Source organism: Triturus cristatus, chromosome 2_2 (assembly GCF_964204655.1).
Source record: "Triturus cristatus chromosome 2_2, aTriCri1.1, whole genome shotgun sequence".
NCBI lineage: Eukaryota > Metazoa > Chordata > Amphibia > Caudata > Salamandridae > Triturus > Triturus cristatus.
The window spans coordinates 502,856,221-502,872,972 of record NC_140582.1 but is presented as its reverse complement, the minus strand read 5'-3'; the positions used below and the strand labels follow the sequence as shown (position 1 = coordinate 502,872,972).

Here is a 16,752-nt window from a genome sequence, read left to right as displayed (position 1 = left end):
CGGTAAGCGTACGGTAAAAAAATAAAAATAAAAAAAACACTATCCACACTTACCCCACCCCCTGTGCTTTTGGTGGCCGAAGGCCACCAAATGTGCTGGGCTTATTACAATGGAAAAAAACACTATCCACACTTACCCCACCCCCTGTGCTTTTGGTGGCCGTAGGCCACCAAATGTACAGGGCTTATTATAAGGGAAAAAAACTTAGCATTTAAAAAACCGTACTAATTCACTGAAAAAACCATAGGTTTCACACACGTTATAGTTAGGAATTAGCATTTAAAAAACCTTGCAAATTCACTGAAAAAACCATAGGTTTCACACATGTTATAGTTAGTGGAAATTTTACTGATAAAAAACCAATGAAATTGCCCCGTTATAGTTAGCGCAGGCAACTATAACTCACGCGACCGCAATCCTCTGCTGATGACATATGTGTCTTTATGAAAAAAAAATATTTGTAATATATGTATAGCTAAAAATGTATGGAAGAAGACATGGGCAAATAAGTGTCTAAATACAGTATTAGCATCAGCAGAGGATTGCGGTCGCGTGAGTTATAGTTGCCTGCGCTAACTATAACGGGGCAATTTCATTGGTTTTTTATCAGTAAAATTTCCACTAACTATAACATGTGTGAAACCTATGGTTTTTTCAGTGAATATATATATATGTATATATTTTTTTTAACAGTGGCGAGACTTTCATCTTACAAAGTCGCATATAATTCTTAAGAATACCCTTCCCACCACTACCACTCTAAAAGGGAACTGTTGTCCTTGGAAAAGAAAAGAAGGGCTACAAGGCGGACATGAAGTAGGAGACAATTAAATCCCTGCACATTTATACTTTTAAGAGAAATGTTCTAGTATTACTTCAAGTTCTTTTTTTAACCTTCAGGTTTTGCGTCTGCACTTCTCTAGACATAAAATGAAATAAAACAAATTCCTAGAGATTATTCCTCTTATTATTTTTCACCTCTCACTTCTTCTTGAAGACTCTGTACAGAGTGATAAACAATAAATCCTTTACTGCTGTCTTCTGTTACTGACTCGTACCTCACAGTACTTATGGGAGCTGCATACACTGCTACCCAAATGACTGCCCCGATATGTGGCACAACACAGCACCAGCATACACAAGCAATAATACCCTTCTTGCACAGCGGAGGAAGGCAAGCAGGTAAACTCTGACCAGCATGCCTCACACTAAGACCCCTGTAATTTCCTGATGCGTGCTTTAAGTCCATAGAGCCCGGGATCATTAACTTATGTCGGTCTCAAACATATGATTTCTTGAGCACAACTCAACATCATCACTCTTGCAAACGCATCTTAAAATGCTGGACTCCACATGAAACAACATGTGCGCTCCTACAGGCTATCCTAAATACTACTACATATGATTCTTTATACCTTAATTCTGCATCTCAGAATATAGGGGAACATTACAATGCTGGTGAGACCGCCACCGACGCTCACCAACATATAGCCCTTCGGGACGACCGCTGCATTACAATGCAGGTAGTCAGACCATAAAAACTTGATGGACAGACCGCCGCCTCTGCCAGATATACTGATCCCTACGGGGAGGCGGTCCTAATCGTGATCCGGAATGGAGGGGGGGTGGGCCTGCTTAGGCACTGCCGTCAGGATCACAATGGCCATTTCCCACAGCCTTTACATAGCAGTCACACTGAAAATGCTGTTGGAAAGGGTTTTTAGGGGCCCGAAGCAGGGCCCCAGTCCTCCATGTGTCACTGCTAAGTAACCGGGGGACGGCTCCCCAAACATTCATGTACTGTGTGTGTGCCAGGCACCACATGGTGCCTGGCACAGTACATGGATGTTTGAAAAATGCCTTTTTCTACTGCGACTTGTGGGGCTTCAGCACAAGATGCAGTCGAAAAAGGCATTTTACGACCACTTGCACAGTGGTCTGATCAAAATATGGCGGGTGGGGCCGCACACTCCTTGTCGGCCGGTCTCACTCCAGCTTCGATGTCGGTCATACACTTGTCCGACCGCCATCGCAAAGAGCCCCATCGTTTTGTATGTTGCAGACAGTGCTTTTCTGCACCACTTTTATTGCCGTAAACCATGTACACAACTTCAGCGCAGCATATAATAAATCACTTCGGATGACTGCAACAAGCAATGCTGCCTTTGCTGAGACATCAAAATTCGTCACTACCTGAAACATAGATCTAGCATTTGTTGCATCTTAAATTAGTGGCGAACAGGGAAGAAAAGTCCTTGTAGCCAAATTGAAGTATCATCCAAGCCAAGCGCCAATTAGTAGAGTGCATACTACTGCCAGGCTACTCTGGCACATTCATTCACTTCGTAACATGCTGCGCTAAAAGAACGAGGTAATGAATCCCAACATAGACACTCCAGGTTCCTTCCCACTCGTTTTTGCATCTCGTGTACTACCGCGATGGCCACGCCATGAAATAACAAATGGTCGCTGGATGAAAGTGCAATCTCTCTAACAAAATGAGAATGGTGAGGTGCGACAACACCTTAGTTTTCCTTTAAAAAAAACTACAAAGTAACGACTTAGAAACTACACACTCCCAAAAACACAAAGAGCGTGTATAGTAAATCACATTTCATGCCCTCCTTTTACAACCAGTTTTGAAGTAGTCAAGGTTCGAGTTTGGCGGGAGGCTCGAGCATCCTGCGATTCTGGGCAAATCACTTAAGCTACCCGTGCCTAAAAAATTAATGTGTCCATCTGCAATGCAACTAGTGCTCATGTAAAGCGCTCCGATAGCGTAGGGTCAGTTCGCGCTATATAAAACTGCAACAAAAAAAGGCACACAAAAGTCGCCCTTACTCTTTATCAGCGTGTATGGTAATCCCTCTCCCTGCACCATCGTAGCTCTTTGCAGCCCGCCGCCCTCACAGCCCCCTCCCCAATCCCCGCACTGAGCCCAAGTCTGCAGCACTGACAAGCTCCTGCCACTTACTAAACCGCCCTCCTCCCGGGGCACCTCCGGGTCAATGAACAAGGTCAAAACGTCACCTTCTTGTCCGGCAACCCTTCTGATCCGGACAGCATTCCCTGCAAACAGTGATGAGAAGCTAGGCGCTGCCTTCCTTGCTTTCTAGAGTTCTTCCTGAACATTAAACGCTTTCGATAAGAGCGCATTATGTTGTGGAGACACGAGAGGGGCATTTCATTCGATTTGAGCACGGGCAGCAGCTGGCCAGCACAGTTTGCAGGCCAGTTTTACTTGGAGATATGGAAGACGTAAATCATTTAGGACAACACAAATCGGTCGAAAGCAGATGCACTTCGGCACAGCGGCATTTATTAGCCTTTGCAAGCGTTAATAAAGAACAAAAGCTCTGGGAAGTTAATAGGGAAATGCCGTTTTAGTACGCAGTGAAATTATATTTAGCCGGCATTACGGAAGGCACATCAGAAGTTGATTACTGCAGACTGCGTGTTTGGGTTCTCCGCCTGCACGAAGCATATTTTTTTGTAATCGACAACCACAGCTTGCATACACCCACTTTATCAAATATAAAAGCTGTAAAGTGCGCCGTGAAAACCAAAGATGTAGTAGCTTAGTATTTGCATTTATAGCAGAGACATGTGCACCTGACGCAGAATTGAAGGCCATCTGACGTGAGCATCTTCCCAATAGGCTCCCATGTAAATGAAATCTAAAAGGTACTCACTTTACATCAGCAGCAGCAATGGGTCCACACACGAACCACCCTCGCCTAGAAATAAAAGTACCCTTCCAGTAGGACAGCTCAGTGAGCGAAGCAATGGCTGCTGATATCCATAGGTGCCTCGCAGGTCACAAGTATCAAGCCCAGCAGTGGCTAAGCCTTTCCTCCTCCAGAGGGAGGCACAGTGAGTATCACTCAAAGGTTGCATGCGTCATGCACAGCATATTCTAAATATAAAAATGCTATAAGTGCTATGTGCAACAACAAGTTACAAGAGCATATATGTTTCCCAATAAGTTTGACAACACCCGTTCATTCATCCAGTTATCTCCATAATTTGCCTCCATTTTAGGTTTGCATCAATGCTTGCCATAACTAGGCAAGAGGCTTCAAAGGGTGGCTTCACAGAAGCTACAGACTGTCTTATGGCCACATGTGTTGAGATCAATCTAGGATTCGTCCTCAATAAACAAAGAATCTTTATGAAGAGTGAACAGCTACGGCGCTTCCTGGGAGATGGCAGCAGTGAGGTCTTGCAGGTTGTCTTTGCAGGCAGGTATACTATGAACTCCAATGCTATGAGAGTGACAGAGAAGCACACAGTGGACGCCATCACACGGCGAGATGGAACACTCGTATGTCACATATTTCAAAGTAACAAGGGCTGGTCTCAAGCCTTCGAAGGCTGCAGCCACAAACTATAAATAATGAAACTAAACTGGAAACATTTACACAATTAGTAGTTGTTCTCAACACCTAGTTGCAGCCCACGTCGACTGGAGTTGGAGCACCCTCAACAAAGGATCGTCCGGCTTGGCTGTCTTTAGTGCAGTACGACGTGGGTGCAGGGGAGGGGGTTCATTGCAAACCATTTATGGCTGTTTGACTACCTTAACAGTTGGACGGGCTATTTCACATGTCTGCAGAAGGGTCAACAGCCCACTTTCTATACCAGTTATCCTGTGTCATTGAAAATTGTTTACCACTGGAAAACAATACCAGTTCCAGAAGCGAGACACAAATTGGTTTTATTCGGGAATGACTTTACCCCCCCCCCCCCCCCCGACAGCTACACAACCTTGTCAACAAAACTGAAGTGTGAATGTCAATGAGCCCGATTACAGATGCAAAGACATAATTCAGCAACATAGCGATGACACTGTGGACAACAATGGAGCACTTTAAGCAGACAAAAGCTGTAGGAAGGCCAAAGCATACAAGTCAGTCAAAACATATGTTTATTTAGACCATTGGTCTTTTAAACAACACTATGTAAACCACATATATAACATATAAACAGTGGTTAAAATTGCAATTACACACACACACATATATATATATATATATATATATACATACATATACACACACACACACACACATACATATACACACGCACACACACACTTAATCAATGGTTAAAAATGCAAACCGTAATAAAACATTGTTAAAACCGTAATTCATCTATCATAAACGGATCCATAAACTTTAAACACAGACAATAAAATATCACCCCACAATTAATCCCTAATTAAAACCTCAGTTCATCCTTCATAAGAATAACCAATTTGCCTTAGAATTGAATCTACATAAAATAAAAATCGCCCCCATGGCACAGGTTGCATCCAGGAATTATATCTACATGAGTAATTTGATTACTTGCCTTCTAACCCTAATGTCATACTTTTTAAAAACTGGTTTTAATAAAATCTTCAGTGGAGCCAAGAACCACAGGCAATCTACTAAAATATGTGTTAAATCTCCCTTCATATTGAGACCACATTTACAGGTTGTCATTATTTAGCAAGATCCCGTGAACATCCGACATCAAGAATTGATTTACCCTACATCTAAATCTCAAGAGACATAGTCGCAACAATACATTTGGAAGTTTCTCCAGCTAGGGAAATGCCTCATCTCCCAACCATGAATTCATCAAGAGGGATACAGGTTTATTACTTAGGTAGAGTAAATCCGCCTCCCTAGATACTTGTTTAGATACTATTCTAACCGCATACTTTACTCCCGCCTACCTGAACAATATCACCTTTTATTTTTTATTTTCTACAACAGTTAAGGATCCTTTTTTCTGACTACTCGTGTCCACATTAATGCACTTTGTAGTATCTCACTTTTGCACATCGATGAGATTTTTAGAATCTCCTGGTTATCTATTCTTATCCAGAATTGTATTATCTCTGCAAGCGCAAGGTGTGTCCATCCTTTCAGTCCCATTTCTATTCTGACTGCCTGTACCACTGTAGAGGGAGGGAGAAAAAGTAATCTTCTTAAGCACCTACCCTCTTACGCATCCGAGCTCAATTTCCCTCTGATGCCGACCACCTTGGCACAGTACTGGAACTGCAGCCAGATCATATCCTGGTAGGCTGAAAGCACTGGTCTTAAGGAGGGGCTCCCATAACTTTTATAAAATGTCTTAAGTCCCACTACGAATGAAAGTGCCTTAGCTTCTATTGAGGCAAGGTGTTCGTTCATCCATAGATCATTTAAGAACCATATCCCCAAATATTTATAATTTCTAACTGTCTCAATTTCAACTTTATTTTATAGCCCTGACCGCCTTATCCTCTTCTTTCCTATTGGCAGTACATTGGTCTTTTTCATACTAACTATTTTTTTTTCTTACAATAGTCAGAGAAGACTTCTCTGAAGGCCAAATTCTACAAGGTCCAAAATTACTAAGTCATCTGCGCATGAGAGACAGCTTACATGTGTCCCGTTCATTATGGGGCTGAAACTGTTCGATTGGCTGAGTATTTTTGGTAGGCCGGCCAGGAATAAGGAAAACAGGATCAGAGCCAGCGTGCACCCCTGTCCCAGACCATCTCTCATACCGATCCTCATTCAGAAAGACCCCCCTCAAGATCTAATTCCATCTGGGCCTAGTAAACCCAATGAAGTTCTTGTAAGATTTGGAGTAGGCCGTCATGGATTTCATAACTAATTAGTGCTTCCCATAGAAAGGACCAATCAACTGAATCAAACGTGGAGCCAAAGTCAATGAAGCAGCAATACAATCCTCTACATTGCTCTATTGATTTTTTGGCTAAGGCCCAGAATATAAAGCACTGGTCAGTTGTCAGGTGCCCCCCCCCCCCCTTTTAAAACCTCTTGCTCTTGCATTTGTTTCCACCCAATCACACAGCATCCCCAGAAGGATTTTAGAAAAGACTCTCCCACTCCCATCTAGCAGATTTTTTTGCCAATAGTTTCCAGGAGGGAATACTGCCCTTTTTTGTGCAGGGGTTTGATAACCGCCCCCTCCAGCAATATGGGAAGCTTCCTTTCAGGAGAATTTGTTTGAAAAAGCAGGTGGCGCAAGCTGGTCCACCAAGGAATGGCTGTTTTTATTATTACTGCTGATAAGTTGATCCGTGCCGGCTGCCCTTGTAAGTTTTACCATCTCAGTTGTTTTCTTAATTATTGGTATTGAGAACCCTTCTTTCATCTCTTCATTAGCAAGAAATGTTATCAGGCCCTAACAAATTATGGCATCTTTATTGTAGGCTGCCTCCAGGAATTCTACCCAAGCATACTCTCCCACCGAGCGCGTCAGTTTCCCAATCCCATTCTATACCAGTCTCCAAAATTTCCTAACGTTGTTTGACTCAATCGTTTCGAGCATTACTTTCCAGCATTCTGCTTTAGATGCCTGCTGTTTACTTGCTACCATGTTTTTAATTTCTTTCCTTAAATTTTGAAGACCGAATACACCCACTTTATTTCTAGAGAACCTTATATATATTTCAAGCTTTCTTATTCTTTGTTTTGGAAGTCTGCATTCCATATCAAACCAGCTATTTCCTTAATACTTCTCACTCTTATTTTGATCTTGAATGTTATTAAAAGCCTTCAATTCGACTTTTAGGCACGCAACAACCTCTTTAATTATGTCCTCCTACCATACTAAAGAGTCAGAGTGTACTTCTTCATCAGCGAATTCCCAATATTTGTGTTGGAGGACCTTTAATAAATGTAGATGTTTTTCAGGAATTATTGTTCTTAACTGTTTTGGATACCGAAACTTTATAGGGAGTACCTTGGTCTTCCTTGAAACGTGTCCAAATTGAGAGTTGTATTTAATGGATAGTGGTCACTCCTCTTTACTTTTAGAAGCTCGAATTTCATAATTATATTTGAAGCATTTAAGATAAAGAACACTGCCTCTCCAAAGAAGTAGGCTCAAGCTAAAGAAAGTAGAGCACGATGTTCTTAGCGTGTTTAAGGAGTGATCATACTACTTTCACCCATAGTGATTTTAGACCTATTTTAAATATAGTTGGCTGGTGTGGGATATTTTGTTTAGGAATCTATGTGATGGTGTGAAAATTATACAACAATATTTGCAGAAGGGTGAGGACAATTCACGGTGTCTTGACCACAAGACTAACACAGATGAAGCACACTGCAGCACCAGACGAGCCTTCTTCCTGTTCATTACGCCCCAAACAAACATATATTCCTCTATCCTTTCACTACGAGTCATAAATTGCTTTTGTTGTCTCATCCTAATCCATGTACCTGTTCCTTGGCCTTCTACCCATTACATACTGCTTGACAAAATAAAATTGACAAACAAACCCAACAGCCTAAATGGTCAACAGAGAACATTTTTGTTAAAATAGTGCTCAATCATGACGTGCAATTTGTATACTGTCGGTCCCTACTTCCTCCATGAAACATTGATGCCTCATGGACTGTCGCTTAAAATATTTACTAGAAGGTACATGGTTTTATCCAACCACCCAATGGGCAGGCACCTTACTAGCTACAGGAAGTTATGACATTCTGTTTCTGTAACGATTGGTAGCTCCTTCCTATTTGAGTTCCACTTGGAGGGGATGCACTTTCTGTTGCACTCGGTACAAATTAATTAGGTTGCTCTACTCGCCTTAATGGACACGGCCACGGTGCCTGCCTATAATATGGTTTAATTGCAAGGGCTGTGCTAATGGAGTGGCATCATGGACTTTTACGGGCTGACCCCCGAGTCATCTCCATGTATCATTTTGCACGAGTTCAGTGCTGTAAATCAATTTAAGATCTCAGGCAGCTTGAAAAGGCTGGTAATGATGCTTTCTCTGCAGCCCCGAGGGACGCTGTATTATGCACATCCTACATTATTTAGAATGGCTAGCAAATGCTTCCATTAGCCTCGTAAGATGGCGCAAACTGAGCCCTCTTACCCAGGCTGTTGTGCACACAATGCCACAGTATAAAGCGCGTGTCTGCCTAGTAACACAAGGTAACTACTTTAGCCAAAGGGGTCCGTGCACCCAAGACATCAATGTATTTTTAACTCATCCACTGGCAGTAAAATCAGACAAGACCTGCTCCTCTCCTAACGGGTGCAGTGATTCAGACATGAGCATCCTTGTCTAGGCCTGGCAGGCTGCATGTGCAATGTTACCTCACGACCTTCATATGTGCCTTAAATAATTATAATGTGCAAATGAGCAAGACCTACAGCTGTCGCATCCTTTTAGAAATCTGGATTCTAATGGCAAGGGCCCAGTGTCTGATCCCTTCTGCTTGCTCTAACCAAGAAACAAGGCTGTTAACTGATCCCACTCCAGAGGTACACTGCTTACCAGCTAGGTTGGACCATCCCATTTGGGGCAGGGTCAAGACTGATTTGCATTTGGCTGTTTCCTGTCTGTAATGGAACAAAAGAGCTAAAAGCAAAGTATAGAGCAGGTCTACAGCTCTTGTACGGAGCCTCAATGCCACTTATCACATGTGAATCGGGAAACAACATGCTCTATCATACAACTGGCCACAGTAAGACAGAATTCCTAACATGCACCCAACACTGCCCAAATATACCTTTAACTGGCTGTTACAGCACCAATCCTCCCGCCCCTACCTCTGGCAATGTTCCACATTGTCCTAGTTCAGGAAGGACTTCAAGACCTGGCTCTTTGGATGACCACAGCACTCAACGGAGCCGCCTCCCTCTCCCCCAGCGCCTTGAGACCCTCACGGTGAGTAGTTGCACTTTTCAAACCCTGATAGATTGATTGATTGGTCACTCACTGCCTTGCATATACTTCTGCTAGGCAACAGGCACTCCAGTCATTCTCGAGGATGTGCAAGCGATTCAGTACAATCATCCTATCCTGTCTCACCCATGGAACACCAATACTGTTCACCTACAAGCTTGGCTACTGGGATTATGCAATTCTGCAGCTATTTTCACATAATTATGGATCTTCCATATAATCAGTCATTTGCTGCATTATGTACGGATTTTATCAACAAAAAAAGTGTTTCTAGCTCAAATGGATAAAAGGTGTTAAAACGTGGCAGCACGTGTTTGTGAGCTGGGGGGTGGTCCTTTGCAATGGTTAACCGGTCATCTTTCAGTTGGTTATTTCTGTATTTGGCTGTTAAACTGGTACTAATGAGATTAACTTTTTGCCCAGACAGTATCACTATGTGTAAAAATTGAACAATAATTAAGTAATACCATCAACAAATGTGCCACATTATGCCCCATAACTTCCCTTTTCTTGCTGCATAATTTAAATCAACTCCGATATGTAATTTGGTGCTCCCTGCCGCATAATGCCAGTTGCCCTGGCTACAACTCAATTAAGTGGAGGCATCTTTATTTTTCATATGTAAAATCAGCTTCCAGCAAAGAAAATTCAAATAGGTTTGAAAATCACGAGAAGAGATGCAATGCCATGCCAATGGCAGATTATGTGGTACAGGTGTCAACTATAATCAAACGTCTAAAATGGGAGAAAGTCAAACAGATACGAGCACTTTGATAATGCTACAAAGTGCAGGGCACCGAGTAAGAAAGGCGAGAACGACAAAGTGAGCAACCAGGAGCAAATCAGTATGATGGATTTGTCACCAATGAAAAGGGGGAATTAAGGGAGTGACTAGGAATTCTCCTTAAACAAGGATCGCTCCAGAAGGAATAGCAGTACCCTGTGCCAGAATGTCCCCGTGCTAAAGCACCAGGCTCCGGTTATTGAATTTAAGCGCTACATAGAACTTTTACGTACTCACTAAAACCTCACAGGTGTGATTCGGGAGGAAAGTAAATCCCATGCATAAATGATGTTTACACCCGGTGCACAAATACATGGTTTTGTGCCCATTTTAGAGTCTGGTGAATTAGGGAACAACACATGCACTTAGTTATCAGCTGAAAATAGCATCAAACGCAATTTTTGCTTCCGTGCAAAAATGATCACAAGCGATAGGCTGGAAAACAACAAAATGCCCCTCTATAAAACTGCACCCGGACGTCATCTTCTGCCCCTGTCAGTGGAACTCCTAAGCATTCACTTTTTGGTATTGGGGAGCCGAATCCCAGAAGCTTAAATGCACAGAAAGATGTAAATTTAATAGGCAGAACGATTAATGATGCCAAGCAAGAGCGAAAGTCTGCTAAAACGAGTATTACACACCAGAGGGCTGGAGGGGTCAACAGGCAGAGCAAGGGCAAATCCCTGCCTCCGGGGTAACCTAATCCGGCCTGGGAGTGATCCTCTCTGGGGGCTGCGGGATAACGAGAAGGATGCGCGCCAGGCCCTGCCGAGGCACCGGCGGTCCAGGGGAGCTGTCAGGGCAGACCCTCCTTCAACACACGCCACCAGCAAGGGAAAAACATATCTACGGAAAGAAGCGGTGGGTGTCAACATAACGTCTGCCTGGTGGCACTTTCACCCTTTCCTCCAATAACACCGAGAGCGATACGCTCGCCCTTGTGTCAATACGGTTTATCGTTTTATTGCCGACGCAGTGGGAAGGAGGGGAGAGGGCAGGAGCTGCCTTGGGTTTTTAAAGGGAACTGACAGATGCACTACAGCCTCATTTTTGTAGTGTCAATGTTCGTTATCTGACAATTGCATTATCCCTGTTGATTTGCTGTTCGTTAAACGTGTTAAAAAATGATACTGGCTCAAGGCATTTCAAGCGGAAACCCAGGCACTTTTTGGAACGCACAGATTGAGAGGTGTCAAACAAATATGTCCTGCTTCCTGCACCCAATGATACACACCGGGTCCACGGCCAGTCATACAAATTTAAAGAACTTGGCGGACACAAGAAACAACTGCCATTCATTCAAAGGCATCCTGCAAGAAGGGCACTTCCTGCTGCTAGCGTGCTCCCCGACTCCCTCCCTCCACGCAGGATCGGGCACTAAAACAGAATCACTCAGCTTCACTTCACCCCCTGCGCTGCTGCAGACAGGGGGAAAACAAGCATATAGCGCTTTGAACCATCTACTTGCGGAGCGAAGGGAGAAACAGACAAAACTCTATCCTTAAAGAGACTCACACCTAATTGCGTGCCCTGTTCTGTTATCTCCCCTCTACACATATGTATTGCATGTAAACGTGCATGGTAACTGCTTTCAAAGCCAAGGCCTGCACTAGTTCATAAAGCACTTTATACGTCCGAAAACAGAGAATAGGCCTCACCAAGTGCTTAAGTGTTGGAAAGAGGTACACCCCTCCTAGTATAGGGATCTCGGTTGGTTCATTCAGTGATTTGCTTCGCTTAAGTCAATGCCCCACTCTTTGTTGCTGTAAAAGCGCTGCGGCGTCTGCGATAAAATCGCACAAACTGAGGGACCGCAGCGAACGGGAGCCGAGCACCTGGTAGCGAGAGCAGAATGAAAACAAAACTACGAGTGGGATGGGGCAATCGGTATCACGATGCCCCGGGCCCATAACGCCGCTCTAAGGAAAACTTGTAACTTTCTTCGTGCCTTGTTTGTTTCTTTGCTCCAGCGGAGCAGCCGAGGAGGCCGGAGCACTACACACCCCGGCTCAAGCCCCGAGGTGAGGGAAGCACAGAATCGGGAATGGGAAGAAACACAGACCCCTTTGCCGGTTCTCCACTCTCCCCCCGGAGTGGCGCCATCATGCCGGGTAAGACCTTACCAAAAGTCCCGTACCCCAAACGTGGGCCACAGGGCGTGTGTATATTGAGGGGCTTGGGGAGTAAATAAAGGCGGGGGCTTACCGTGCGTGTCCCGGTGTGGCGTACCCCCCTCCAGCCGCCGCTCTCCGGTGCCCGCTCCTCCAATGCTAGCTCCCCTCTCCTCCCCACACACACACACATGCAGGCGCTCCGAGTCCCTCCTCCTCTCTGGATTGATCTGGTCTGGCTGGCGTCAGGGAGTCGGGGCCGCCCAGCCTCCAACACCACAGCCTCCTCCTCCTTCTCCTCCTGGCAGTGTACGGCAGCGCCTCGCGCCGCAGGGATCCTCTGCAAGTTCCCTCGCTTTTCCCTGCGACTCGCTCCTCGTTTCTCCCGGGAAGGGCCGCTCATGCGGGGAGGACGTGACCGGGGAGCGCCCTGACACTCGCACTCCGCCACCGAGCAAGCACAAGGCCGCTCGTCCCCGGCCTGGAAGTGTCCCGAGAGACAAGCTCCGGGCTCCACTTGGCACAGCGCCTTCCGCATACTTTAGTATTTCTTCGCTGTTTTCCAAGGTTTGCCCATCCTTGTCTGTCCCATGGTTACATGACTTTTGAAAGGCTCTTGTGCTTGCGTTACTATAACTTGGGGTTGACAGTCAACTAGCGACCCAAATTATGCATCTCCTCTATTAATCTTAGCTTGAATGCTAAATCGTTAATGGTAACTAACTACACATATCAACACAATCCGTAAAATAAAAAAAAACGAGCTGCTGTCTTAAGTACAGTGCACTGATTTTGAAATGGAACGTGTGCGCCCTGTTAAATTGAACAGGGACGGTACAAATTAATATTACAAAGCGGCGACAGGTTTACTGTTTAGTGGCGGGTTTTGACCTTCCACACACAACCGACTTCACTGATCCAAATGATCTAAAATTACGACATAGCAAAATACGTGTAAATTCAAGCACTTCTTTACAATAACAGATATTTGATTTATTTTTCATGTTTTTAATATAGTACGACCCAGACCCACGAAAAGGGGCATTTAACAGAGAGAATTACCAAAAACTTAAATGCAGTATTAATGGAAACAAGCAATGTGATAAACTGGCAAGTTACAGACACCACCAGCGGTGGTTGACGCTGATGCAACTTCAAGAAAGAAAAGGCAACATATTAATACACACAAGTCCCTACTGACACATTGTTAGTAAATGTATGCAGTACACAGTTTAATAAACAAACTAATCTTACAACAACAACATTTACTTTGTTACTTTTCTAGGTTCCCAAACAAAGTTAATTAAAAGTATCTTCCCCTCTATATGGCCCATGTGTGCGGAGTATTTTTCCTTTTCAAATTCATTGAAATAGACAACCAGGTGCAAAAGTAAACAGTAATTTTCAGTATATATCACTTTTATTTTCTAAATCCGCATTTAAATTGATTGTGTTCACATGGTTGTAATCGTAAATTTGAGTTGAAATGAAATGAAATGAAAAATTACATTTGTATAGCGCGTAACTACCCGGAGGCCTCTCAGCGCTTTGACTGATTACTGTGGCGGGTAGTATTAATGCAGTCTAAATGAATCTGTAGCAATGTTACAGAGTATAGCGCAGAGGGATCTTATATTCAGGTGATGAACTTTGAAAGAAATAGTGGAAGGGGCATAGTTAGGAGTTCTGGAAGACGCCAGTGTGGCAGCAAAAACTATACCCCAAAATCGACACTCCCTAAATTTACCGTAGTCAGATCTCCCACATTTATCTGAATGAGAAACAGCCTTTACCGCACAGTCAAAACCCTGCATGCCTCTACCACACATGCGATATTACCATGTAAGTCATTACCATGCAGGAATTTACAACGAATATGCCTTTACCACGCATGCCATTACAATGAACATCATTGTAAAGGCATGAATGGTACAGGCATATTCATTGTAAAAGTATTAAAGGTAAGTATATGTAAGTATTAAAGTTTTTAAGTGTGTATATATATTTCCATTTCTTATAACATATATATTCGTTATTCCAAATAGAATGTTGCGGATTTCCTATGGATAATAGGTCCTAACTATAACTACCTACTTGCAACCGCCAGTTGGTAATATATATATTTTTATATTTCTCCAAACACTGTGCATCACAAAGGTGTGGCGCACACTCGAGTTGTATAAATCCAATTTTACTTTATTTTCATCCCTGGCTTGACAAACGCGTTTCGGCCATAACGGCCTTCGTCAATGTCAACGCGACAAGTAATGCATAAAGTTTAAATACACGTCACTCACTGCTAATTTCCAATAAGATAGAAAACGGACCTTCACAGGAAATGTTATTTACCTTACACACGGCGGACATCTTAGAGAGGACAAAAAGTAATGTATGTGTGTTCTTATAGACTAGTACTCTCTATTTAGATAGCATAGCACCATATTAAAGTGAGAATTGACATTAAATATCTCGTATATTAATATATATATATATATATATATATATCAAAAAACAATATTATAATGTCTAAGAGATATATACATATAAATATACTTTAAGTGCTTGACCTAGGTCAGGTGTTAGTTTTCTTTGTTGTTTTACATATAAATATTTATATATTCGCTCCTGCTTGACCGTTGGTTAGGAAGCACGCAAACACCACCAAGGCTCCAAGCAAAGCCCTTTATTAAAGGTATGGAAACGCTTCACTGCAAAATCCTTTAACAGTCATTGTGCCACTGCCGACGTGTTTCGATTTCTCTTCTTCAAAGGCGTGTGGTCGAATGAAGTGCACAGCCCGGTCACTGCCTTTCCCCTTTCTTTCATTAGTAGCACGCCCCTTGATGGGCTACTCTGTATGAGAGGTGCTGAGGATTCTGGGAGTGGTAGTGCCGATGCATACATTACGTGCGAATGTTCTGTCGGATAAACAAAGATCATGGAGGTGCCTCCGCAGCTAACGTGTCCTAAATCCTGTAGGATGGTGCTCCAAAGTGTGGCTGGCAGATGACAGCCCCTGTGGCCCCCAGGTTCTTGGGGTGGTGCAGTCCTGGCGGTACGGACACCGCCTATGTATTCACTCCTGCTTGACCGTTGGTTAGGAAGCACGCGAACTCCACCAAGGCCCCAAGCAAAGCCCTTTATTAAAGGTATGGAAACGCTTCACTGCAAAATCCTTTAACAGTCATTGCGCCACTGCCAACGCGTTTCGATTTCTCTTCTTCAAAGGCGTGTGGTCGAATGAAGTGCACAGCCCGGTCACTGCCTTTCCCCTTTCTTTCATTAGTAGCACGCCCCTTGATGGGCTACTCTGTATGAGAGGTGCTGAGGATTCTGGGTGTGGTAGTACCGATGCATACATTACGTGCAAATGTTCTGTCAGATAAACAAAGACCCTGGATGGGCCTCCGCAGCTAACGTGTCCTAAATCCTGTAGGATGGTGCTCCAACGTGTGGCTGGCAGATGACAGCCCCTGTGGCCCCCAGGTTCCTGGGGTGGTGCAGTCCTGGCGGTACGGACACCGCCTATGTATTCGCTCCTGCTTGACTGTTGGTTAGGAAGCACTCGAACACCACCAAGGCTCCAAGCAAAGCCCTTTATTAAAGGTATGGAAACGCTTCATTGCAAAATCCTTTAACAGTCATTGCGCCACTGCAGACGCGTTTCGATTTCTCTTCTTCAAAGGCGCGTGAGTCCCATGCTCTCCATGCCACTGGAATCAAGCTATCCATGCTGAAGAGGGGTGAAACCCCGAAACCGGTCCTAGGATGCTTGTTTCCAGTTCAGGGAGGACCTGGCTTGGCAGTTCGGGCTGGACTGTTCCCATGAGGCACAGTGTCAAGACTGATTTGCATATGGCTGGGTTCAAACTGGAATGGCATGGTGAGCAAAAAATCGATGGATTTGGGCCCAGATCTCTGTAGTGGGGTGAATGTGTGACATTGTTCAGCATTCTGTCCATCAATTGTTGTTTTTGTCTTTTTTATTGACAGCACGCATGTGCTCTAAGATTCTCTTTTTTGTCTGGTGTATCGTGCTTCCCACATAACACAGGTTGCACGGACACACCAGCCAGTACACTGTAAAGTCTGAATTGCAATTCAATAATTTTGTGATGCAGTTGGTCTGACTCCTACCCGGGACC

At 43.9% G+C, this 16,752-nt stretch overlaps 1 protein-coding gene across 1 annotated transcript in view; it reads right to left on the bottom strand.

Annotated features, from left to right (window-relative positions):
• SMAD1 (SMAD family member 1) overlaps positions 1–13,067 on the bottom strand; it is a 155,307-nt gene extending 142,240 nt beyond the window's left edge. Inside the window, exon 1 of the mRNA XM_085641619.1 lies at positions 12,702–13,067. The gene's annotated coding sequence lies outside the window, so the exon portion shown is untranslated. The remainder of the gene's footprint in view (positions 1–12,701) is intronic.
• Between the last annotated feature and the right edge of the window lie 3,685 nt (positions 13,068–16,752).